At 40.7% G+C, this 11,101-nt stretch overlaps 1 long non-coding RNA gene across 2 annotated transcripts in view; it reads left to right on the top strand.

Annotated features, from left to right (window-relative positions):
* Positions 1 to 2,196: 2,196 nt before the first annotated feature.
* The window catches only part of LOC118152999 (uncharacterized), a 53,752-nt gene continuing 44,847 nt past the window's right edge, over positions 2,197 to 11,101 (top strand). Inside the window, exons 1-2 of one of the 2 annotated variants that reach the window (XR_013534583.1) lie at positions 2,197 to 8,979; positions 10,408 to 10,801. This is a non-coding gene — a long non-coding RNA (uncharacterized LOC118152999). Of the gene's footprint in view, positions 10,802 to 11,101 lie in introns of both variants that reach the window. The other variant, XR_004742120.3, reaches the window with a different exon arrangement.

The following is an 11,101-nucleotide window of genomic DNA, read 5'->3' as shown; positions in this document are numbered from 1 at the left end:
CCCACCCAGAGAAAACACTGAACATTTTAGTATATTCCTGCAAGTCTTTTTACAATATAGACTTAGCTGGTTGTGACATGCTGTATAACAACTTGCATCACAGAGATTTCTTCTGCCTCAAATTTAACAAAAATTTTCTCTTATTTAAAATGTAAAAATCATGTTTAATGATTGCATAGCACATCATATGGACACATTATATTTTACTTAAACTTTTCTTTGTTTTTGGATATTAAAGTTCTATTTAAGTTTTCAGCACTATAAATACACAGTCATGTCTGTATTTTAAATTGAGAAATCTGCTTTTTGGGATTATATGGAATTCAAAACCAATTAAGAAACTACACGTCTAGAACCTACTGTGTGTTGTTCATGTGTGTTTATATGAACTGAGGTGACAAGGAGAGTTCTTTTACCCCGGAGAGTAGTTGGGAAAGATTAAGTGAAAGAAGTAGGTAAAAATTACTTTTTTGTCCTTACAATGAATGCTCATTACAGCTTTTTCAAATTGCCAGATACAAAATGCAGTGCCAATGCATTTAATTAGTCAAGTATGCTTTTTGTGTTTGTTTTGTGGGTTGTTGTTTTTTGTTTTTTGTTTTTTTGTTTTATTTTTGCTATTACCCAGTAAAAGTTGTTCTTTACAAGCCAAATGAGCAGCAGCTACTAGTGGCTGTGTTGATCCTGCAGGTTTTCACTGATTTTAAAATGGAATGTATTTGCTACAGAGAACTCTAAGATTTCTAAACACAGAGGATTCTACGGAGAGTCATTAAAAAGGGTTAGAAGAATTAGTGTTTAGATGAGTCGTGAGTCATTGCATGATCTCATACAGATGTGAAACATCTCCGTCACTCTCTAGTGCTAGAAGTGCATTTGCCTGTGCTTCTCATCAGGCTTGGAATGCTCTCTCTTCATGTGCATGTATCCAAATCCAGCACATTAAGCAAGACTCAATTAAGTCCACTTGATCTGACAGTCCATCTTTGGGACATATGATGTGGCTATTCTGCTCTGAATGGTCCAGCTGGTTGGGTCACTGGTGACACAAATCCTACATGCATTCATTATACTCATTATTTCCTCCTCAAAAACTGACCCACTGCAGTTAGAAAAGTCAGGACAGAGCCAGATGGCCTGGGGGTACCAGTCTCTTGTACCTGGGAGCTAAAATGTCCCTGGGAGCTAGCAAGTTGAAGGTAATATACTTACTGGAATTCTTCTCAGGGGAGACTACTATATGATATTGAAAGAAATGTTATCATAAGCTACTTGGGTGGATAGATGGTAGTGACTGGTGAGAGAGACTTTCTAAAGCATTCTAGAGTGACAATAAATGGTTATAAAACCCCCACCCCCGATGGGTGTACACTGCAGATGGAATTAGTCAAGATGACATCATGCTAGAGTAGGGTGGGCCTCTTATGCAATATGACTGGTGTCCTTATAAGAATACAGAGACAACAGGGAAAATGTGCTGTGAAGGCAGAGACAGAGATTGGAGTGATGAAGAGCCCAGGAATCCCAAGGACTGCCACTGTAATTTGAGTAATTGCACAGTTTTTGTTTTGCTGCATGAAGTATTTAGGAGTTAGAGAAGAGCCAGATTGCTCTAGGTAGTAGAGAAAAGGTGGACACCGCTACCAGAGGACCTTCCTTCTCCAGTCCTTCTAGAATAGAAGCCTTCAGCCTCTATTCTAAATAAGTGTTGAATATTTAAAGGATATAATAGTCACATCCTTTAGAGATCAGGCATGTATCATAATTAAGTAAAGCTAGATGTAAGGTAATAGGGCATGACTGAGTCTCTGAAAAACTGGAGCAAATGCCATTTACTTTTTTAGTAAAGACATTTCTGTTTAAATATTTTAAAATTGTGTCAGCCAAAAATAAAAATTAAAAAAGCGCCCACCTTTGTGCTAGAGTCAGCTCATGGGCTGCAGTTGGAATTTCTGGATTATTTTTTTGAAAGAGTGTCCTGTGAATGTCTTACTCACGGTATCTGCAGGACCCTGGCCGGCCCACTTCGGAATGCTACCAAGCCCTCCTTCTTATCTGTAAGAGTTAAGTCTATTTTGGTTGGAATTGACAACTCTATTTCTTTTTTCTTTTTTTTATAATTTATTTATTTTACTTTAGGTGCATACTATATATGGCATCTCTCTCCATGTTATCCCTCCCCTCCCTCTCCACCCCCCATTCTCTCTCCCCAACCCCCCCGCAACTGTCCCATGTATGATGCTTCTCTCCCTGAGTTCACGTGGTCTCGTTGTTCAACACCCACCTATGAGTGAGAACATACAGTGCTCAGCTTTCTGTTCTTGGGTTAGTTTGCTGAGAATGATGGCTTCCAGATTCATCCAAGTCCCTACAAAGGACATGAACTCATCGTTTTTTATGGCTGTCTAATATTCTGTGGTGTATATGTACCACATTTTCTTTGTCCAGTCTATCATTGATGGGCATTTGGGTTGGTTCCAGGTCTTTGCTATTGTACACAGGGCTGCAATGAACATATGTGTGCATGTGTCTTTATAGTAGAACTATTTATAGTTCTTTGGGTATATACTCAATAGTGGGATTGTTGGGTCACATGGAATTTCTATTTCTAGATCCTTGAGAAATCGCCACACTGTTTTCCACAATGGTTGAATTAATTTACATTCCCACCAACTGTGTAAGAGTGTTCCTATCTCTCCATATCCTCTCCAGCATCTGTTGTCTCCCAATTTTTTAATGATCACCATTCTAACTGGCGTGAGATGATATCTTAGTGTGGTTTTGAATTGCATTTCTCTAATGACCAGTGATGATGAGCATTTTTTCATGTTTGTTGGCCTCATATATGTCCTCTTTTGAAAAGTGTCTGTTCATATTCTTTGCCCACTTTTGAGTGGGGTTGTTTGTTTTTTTCTTGTTTATCTGTTTTAGTTCTTTGTAGATTCTGGATATTAGCCCTTTGTCAGATGGGTGGATTGCAAAAATTTTTTCCCATTCTGTTGGTTGCTGATTCACTCTAATGATAGTTTCTTTTGCTGTGCAGAAGCTCTGGAGTTTAATTAGATCCCATTTGTCTATCCTGGCTTTTATTGCCATTGCTTTTGGTGTTTTAGTCATGAAGTCTTTGCCTATGCCTATGTTCTGGATGGTTTTGCCTACGTTTTCTTCTAGTGTTTTTACAGTGTTAGGTTTTATGTTTAAATCTTTGATCCATCTGGAGTTAATTTTACTATAAGGTGACAGGTAGGGGTCCAGTTTCTGCTTTCTGCACATTGCTAGCCAGTTTTTCCAACACCATTTATTAAACATGGAGTCCTTTCCTCATTGCTTGTTTTTGCTGGGTTTGTCAAAGATCAGATGGTTGTAGATGCATGGTGTTTCTTCTGGGGTCTCTGTTTTGTTCCATTGGTCTATGTCTCTGTTTTGGTATCAGTACCATGCTGTTTTGACTACTGTAGCCTTGTAGTATAGTTTGAAGTCTGGCAGTGTGTGCCTCCAGCTTTGTTCTTTTTGGTCGGGATTGTCTTGGCTATGTGGGATCTCTTGTGATTCCATATGAAGTTTAAAGTGGTTTTTTTCCAGTTCTGTGAAGAAGGTCATTGGTAGCTTGATGGGGATAGCATTTGATCTACAGATTACTTTGCACAATATGGCCATTTTCACGATATTGATTCTTCCTAACCATGAGAATGGAATGTTTCTCCATCTGTTTGTGTCCTCTGTTGAGCAGTGGTTTGTAGTTCTCCTTGAAGAGGTCCTTTATATCCTTTGTTAATTGTATTCCTAGGTATTTTATTCTCCTTGTAGCAATTGTGAATGGGTGTTCAGACAACTCTTGACTTGGCTCTCTGTTTGTCTGTTATTGGTATGTAGGAATGCTTGTGACTTTTGCACATTGATTTTATATCCTGAGACTTTGCTGAAGTTGCTTATCAGTTTCAGGAGATTTTGGGCTGAGACGATGGGGTCTTCTAGATATACAATATGTCATCTGCAAATAGAGACAGTTTGACTTCCCTCCTTTCCTAATTGAATACCCTTTATTTCTTTTTCTTGCCTGATTGCTCGGGCTAGAACTTCCAATACTATGTTGAATAGGAGTGGTGAGAGAGGGCATCCTTGTCTAGTACCTGATTTCAAAGGGATTCTTCCAGCTTTTGCCTGTTCAGTATGTTATTGGCTGTAGGTTTGTCATATATAGCTTTTATCATTTTATAATACGTTCCATCAATACCTCGTTTATTGAGAGTTTTTAGCATGAAGGCTGTTGAATTTTATCAAAGGCCTTCTCTGCATCTATTGAGATAATCATGTGGTTTTTGTGTTTGATTCCGTTTATGTGATGGATTACATTTATGGATTTACGTATGTTGAATCAGCCTTGCATCACCAGGATGAAGCCTACTTGGTCGTGATGGATAAGCTTCTTGATGTGCTGTTGCAGTCTGTTTGCCAGTATTTTTTTGAAGATTTTTGCATCAATATTCACTATTGATATCAGCTTAAAGTTTTCTTTTTTAGTTAAGTTTCTGCCTGGTTTTGGTATCAGGATAATGTTGGTCTCATAAAATGAGTTAGGGAGGATTCCCACCTTTTGTATTGTTTGATACCGTTTCAGAAGGAATAGAACCAGCTCCTCTTTGTACAACTGGTAGAATTTGGCTGTGAACCCATCAGGACCTGGACTTTTTTTGATTGGTAGGCTACTGATTCCTGCCTCTACTTCAGCCCTTGTTGTTGGTCTATTCAGGGTTTCAGCTTCCTCCTGGTTTAGTTTTGGTAGAGTACAAGTGTCTAGGAATTTATCCACTTCTTCCTGGTTTACTGGTTTATGTGAGGAGAGCTATTTGTAGTAATCTCTGATGGTAGTGTGTAGTTCTGTGGGATCAGTGGTGATATCCACTTTATCATTTTTTATTGCATCTATTTGATTCTTCTCCCTTTTCTTTTTTATTAATCTGGCTAGTTGTCTGTCTATTTTGTTGATCTTTTCAAAAAACCAGCTCCTGGATTTATGGATTTTTTTGAAGGGCTTTTTGTGTTTCTATCTCCTCCAGTTCTGCTCTGGTCTTAGTTATCTCTTGTCTTCCACTAGCTTTTGATTTTTTTTTGATCTTGCTCTGCTATTTCTTTCAATTTTGATGATAGGGTGTCAATTTAGATCTTTCCTCTCTTCTCTGGTGGGCATTTATTGCTATAAATTTCCCTTTCTATTATGCTTTAAAGGTGTCCCAGAGATTCTGGTAAGTTGTATCTTTACTCTGCTTGGCTTCAAAGAACATCTTTATTTCTGCCTGCATTTCATTGTTTATCCAGTCAACATTCAGAAGCAAGTTGCTCAGTTTCCAAGTGGTTGTGTGGGTTTGAGGGTGTTTCTTGATCCTGAGTTCTAGTCTGATTGCGCTGTGGTCTGATAGACTGTTTTTTTGGTTTTTTTTTTTGAGATGGAGTTTTGCTCCTGTTACCTAGGCTGGAGTGCAATGGCGCGATCTTGGCTCACTGCAACTTCCACCTCCTGGGTTCAGGCAATTCTCCTGCCTCAGCCTCCTGAGTAGCTGGGATTACAGGCACACGCCATTGTGCCCAGCTAATTTTTTTGTATTTTTAGTAGAGACGGGGTTTCACCATGTTGACCAGGATGGTCTCGATCTCTTGACCTCGTGATCCACCCTCCTCAGCCTCCCAAAGTGCTGGGATTACAGGCGTGAGCCACTGCACCCGGCCCATAGATTGTTTGTTATATGATTTCTGTTCTTTTGCATTTGCTGGGGAGTGATTTGCTTCCAATGATATGGTCAGTTTTAGAGTAAGTACAATGTGGTGCTGAGAAAAATGTATATTCTGTGGATTTGGGGTGGAGCGTTCTGTATATGTCTATTAGATCCGCTTGGTCCAGCTCTGCATTCAAGTCCTGGATGTCCTTGTTAATTTTCTGTCTTGTTGATCTGTCTAATATTGACAGTGGAGTATTGAAGTCTCCCACTATTATTGTGTGGGAGTCTAAATCTCGTTTTAGGTTGATAAGAACTTGCTTTATGTATCTGGGTGCTCCTGTGTTGGGGACATATATATTTAGGATAGCTAGCTCTTCCTGTTGGATTGATCCTTTTACCATTAAGCTCTGACTCTAGTGGGTTGTGTAGCCAGTGCCACAGTCTGAGATGAACCCTGAATGATCTAGCCCAGTGGAGGAAAGGCACAACGCACCACTAGAGGGGTGGGACTAGGCTACGTGTTTTAACAAAAAACACAGGAAGCCTAGGTAGCAACAGGACAGTGTTCTTGACAACCCAGCAGCACCTACAAGTCAGCGGAAGAGGTGGGCTTAATCTCCCAGCATAAACAAAAAAGACACAGGAAGCTTCCCAAGTAACCTGAAGGAGTCCCTAGAAACCCAGTAGTGCCCCCACAGGCAGACAAGCGACCTCATCAAGCAGCTCTCTGACACCACAGCCAGGTAAATCCACAAAGATGGGAAGAAACCAGAACAAAAAAGGTGAAACCATCACAGACCAGAAAACCTCTTCTCCTTCAAGGGACCACAACTCCTCAACAACACAGGATCACAACTTGACTGAGAAGGAGTGTGAAGAATTGATGAAAACAGGATTCAGAAAGGAACACATTCTAACTCAATGCAAAGAAAGCAAAAACCTTGAAAAAAGTTTAGACGAAATGCTATCTAGAATAACCAGCTTAGAGAAGAACATAAATCACTTGATGGAGTTGAAGAACACAGCACGAGAACTACGTGAAGCAAACACAAGTTTTAATAGCCAAATTGATCAAGCAGAAGAAAGGATATCAGAGATTGAAGATTAACTCAATGAAATAAAAAGAGAAGGCAATACAAGAGAAAAAAGAGTGAAAAGAAATGAACAAAGCCTCCAAGAAATACGGGATGATGTGAAAAAACTGAATCTACTCTTGATCAGTGTACCTGAATATGACAGGGAGAATGAATCCAAGCTGGAAAACAACACACTCCAGGATATTATCCCGGAGAACTTCCCAAGCCTAGCAAGGCAGTCCAAATTTCAAATTCAAGAAATACAGAGAACTCTACAAAGATATTTCTCAAGAAGAGCAACCCCAAGGCATGTAATCGTCAGATTCACCAGGGTCAAAATGAAGGAAAAAATGCTAAGGGCTGCCAGAGAGAAAGGTCAGGTCACCCACAGAGAGAAGCCAATCAGACTCACAGCAGATCTCTTGACAGCAACTCTACAAGCCAGAAGAGAGTGGAGGCCAATATTCTTCTTAAAAAAAGGAACTTTCAACCCAGAATCTCATATCCAGCCAAACTAAGCTTCATAAGTGAAGGAAAAGTAAAATCCTTTATGGACAAGCAATTATTGAGAGATTTTGTCACCACCAGATCCGCCCTACAAGAGCTCCTGAAAGAAACACTAAGCATGGAGAGGAACAAGTACCAGTCACTGCTAAAGCAAACCAGTTGGCAAAGACCAAAAATGCAATGAAGAAAATGAGTCAACTAATGAGAAAACCAGCCGGTAACAAAATGGCAGGATCAAATTCACACATAAAAATATTAACATTGAGGCCAGGCCTGGTGGCTCATGCCTATAATTCCAGCAGTTTGGGAGGCCAAGGCGGGTGGATCATGAGGTCAAGAGATCGAGACCATCGATCAAAAAGGTGAAACCCTGTCTCTACTAAAAATACAAAAATTAGCTGGGCATGGTGGTGTGCGCCTGTAGTCCCAGCTACTTGGGAGGCTGAGGCAGGAGAATTGCTTGAACCCAGAAGGCAGAGGTTGCAGTGAGCCGAGATCGTGCCATTGCACTCCATTCTAGGTAACAAGAGCGAAACTTCATCTCAATATATATATATATATATTTATATACACAAAAACATGGAATGTAAATGGTCTAAACACCCCAATCAAAAGACACAGACTGGAAAACTGGATAAAAAGTCAGAACCTATCAGTGTGCAGTATTCAAGAAACCCATCTCACATACAAAGACACACAAAGACTCAAAATAAAGGGATGAAAGAAGATTTACCAAGCAAATGGAGAACAAAAAAAAAGCAGGGGTTGCAGTCCTAGTCTCTGATAAAATGAACTTCAAACCAACAGAATCAAAAGAGACAAAGAAGGACATTACATAGTGGTAAAAGGACAACTCTATTTCTTAAAGCAGGGTAGAGGAAAACATGAAGATGGGTCAAAAGGGACCTGTACACTGACCCTTAAGGAAGATTTGCAGAAGATATTGTCACACAACACTTTGACCTTCACCTCTTTGGCCTACATTCATCCATGTGGCCACAGCTAGGTGGAAATGTGCCAGCTGGAAATCAGAAGTCCATTAGTATGCATATGAGATGTTGTGGATTGAATTGTGTCCCCCAACAAGATATGTTGAAGTTCTAATCCCCAGTTTCTCAGAATGTGGCATTATTTGGAAATAGGGACATTGCAGGTATAATTAGTCAAGAGGACATCATACTTGTGTAGGGTCAATCTCTTATCCAATATGATTGGTGTCCTTATTAAAAAAAGAAAAAAGAAAAAGAAACAGAAAATTCCAGGTGTGATAATTCACACCTGTAATCTCAGCACTGTGGGAGGCTGAGATGGGTGGGGATCACCTGACCTCAGGAGTTGGAGACCAGCCTGGGCAACATGACAAAACCCCATCTCTACAAAAAAAATACAAAAATTAATTAGGCATGGTGGCACCTGCCTGCAGTCCCAGCTACTTGGGACTGAAGCAGGGGTCCTGAGGTAGGAGGATTGCTTGAGCCAGGAAGGTCGAGGCTGCAGTGAGCTGTTTTTGCACTACTGCACTCCAGACTGGGTGACAAAGCAAGACCCTGTTTCAGGGGGAAAAAAAGGAAAAGAAAAGAAGAAGAAGATAGAAACACACAGGAGAAATACCAAGGACTGCCGGCCATCACTAGGAGCAAGGAGGAAGACGTGGAACAGATTCTCCCACACAGCCCCCACAGGTAACTAACCCCACTGACACTTGGATTTCAGAGGTGTATCCTCTAGAACTAAGAGACAATATATTTCTGTCACTTCAGCCACCCCGTTTGTGGTACTTTGTTGTGGCAACCTAAGCAGACTAATGCAAAGGAGAAAGCAGACAGTGGGAGACCACTAATGGTTGCTACCGCAATTTCCCATCAATAGTATAATTCCAGTAATTTGTTCTCTGCTATGTTTCTTCAATTTAAACCTTCAAGTCTATTTCTCCTCTATTGAGTAAGCTCTGTAAGTGGTCTTACTGTCTCCGCATTTGCATCTCCATGTCACCCTTATCACTGCTACTAGGATTATCTTCCCGAATATATAGATCAGATTAGATTATTCCTCTCCTCAAAAATTGTCAGTGACTTCCCATGACCTGCAGGAAATCGCACTCCCTTAGCATGGCATTCAGCATCTTCTGTGGTTTAGCTGACCTTAACCCAGTTTTTCAACTTTGTAACAGCAGCGGAATAATTATGTATTCCGTTGTTATAGGAACACTTATTTCCTCCCCAACTCAGCATTTATTTTTACTCTTCCATACCCCTTGAGCACTAATGATTCATATTACCTTCTCCATCTGCTGAAATTCTACTCATCTTCCAAGGGCCAGCTCTGGTTGAAGTTCTATAATAATGCCTATATTTGCTTAGTACTCTACCACCTAGAAAGCACTTTCACATTATACTAAATGCAATCATGGCATCTTCTCAAGATGTCTGTGGCATCTCATCCATTGGGCATTCCTGTACAATGACTGTCCCCAATATAATATGAATTGTCCTGGGATGGTCTTCACATCCAAGTAGCCAATCCATAGGTGAGGCTGTCAGTGGGCATTCCCTCTCCTATGTAAGATGGAAAGCTTATTTTCCGATAGTTTGAGATATGTGAAGCAGCTAATTAAACTATCCTCTTTGGACACAGACTCTGTCCATGGAAGGCAAGGCTTTGGGGAAATTGATAGCCTCTGGGAAAAGCAGTATTACAGAAATGTGGAATACAGGGATGATAGGATGGGTTGATACTCTTACCATATTAAGTAACTTCTTCCCTTGAATTGAAGGCAGCTAAAATGCCTACAGTCCATTTATTGGGCCCGTGTGTTAGTCATCCACCAAGCTAGTTGAAAGTCAGTTTTTAAAACTAGCATAATAAACATCCAGCACAAAAGGGGAGTGCAACAAAATTTAACTAAGCACCATTATTTTGTTTTCACGAGACATGGGATTTGCCATGAGAGAGATTTGCCATTGAGCCACCCTGCCAAGTGCCAAAAGCCAGTTTAAATTATCTGTGAAGCTGGCCATCTGAGAGCCCAGAGAACACCAGCTTCCCTCACCCGAGGGTACCTTAGCAGGCCTGTCAGAACCAAAGAGTGTTCTGACACCTTGTTCCCCCAGGAGCTGAGCATCCAATTGCCATTTCCCTCAAAAATTCACCCGTCACAAAAGCAGATGCATGGCCCACATCATTGATATCTAGGCTCTGGCTGTAGAAGATCATCAGACCCATGAGGACGTTTGGAAGATTACCTGGAATATAATGAGGTGACTGGGCCAAGCCATGATTCTGAGTCAAATCAAAATCTACTGGAAGGACTGCTGAGACATATTTCACTAGCGTAGTCCTTTTCTTTCCCCATTTTTCTGAATTCACTATGTGTATCATCGCTGGAGGTGGATAGCTGTCTTATAAGTGTGAGAGAAAGAACAGAGAATTTCAGAGATATTTGCCTTGACATCAACAACCTGCTGAACCAAGTGAACAGTGACCTCCTTCCAGACTTCTTGTTATGTAAGAAAAACAACCCCCTATTTGTTTAAGCCAGTGGAGTACAGTGTTCTCTTACGTGCAGCAAAATGGTGGTATAAGGAGATATGTGGGGTTACTTCCTGGTATCTTTTTTTTCCTTTTTTAAGATGGAGTCTTATTCTGTCACCAGACTGGAGTGCAGTGGCACCATCTTGGTTCACTGCAGCCTCCCCCTTCTGGGTTCAAGTGATTCTCCTGCCTTCACATCCAAGTGGCCAATTCACAGGTGTATGGGTAGCTGGGACTAGAGGAGCACACCACCATGCCCAGCTAATTTTTGTA

This window comes from Callithrix jacchus, chromosome 4 (genome assembly GCF_049354715.1).
Source record: "Callithrix jacchus isolate 240 chromosome 4, calJac240_pri, whole genome shotgun sequence".
Classification (NCBI taxonomy): Eukaryota; Metazoa; Chordata; class Mammalia; order Primates; family Cebidae; genus Callithrix; species Callithrix jacchus.
The sequence above is the reverse complement of the archived record's forward strand: the minus strand, read 5'-3'. Positions and strand labels throughout refer to the sequence as shown.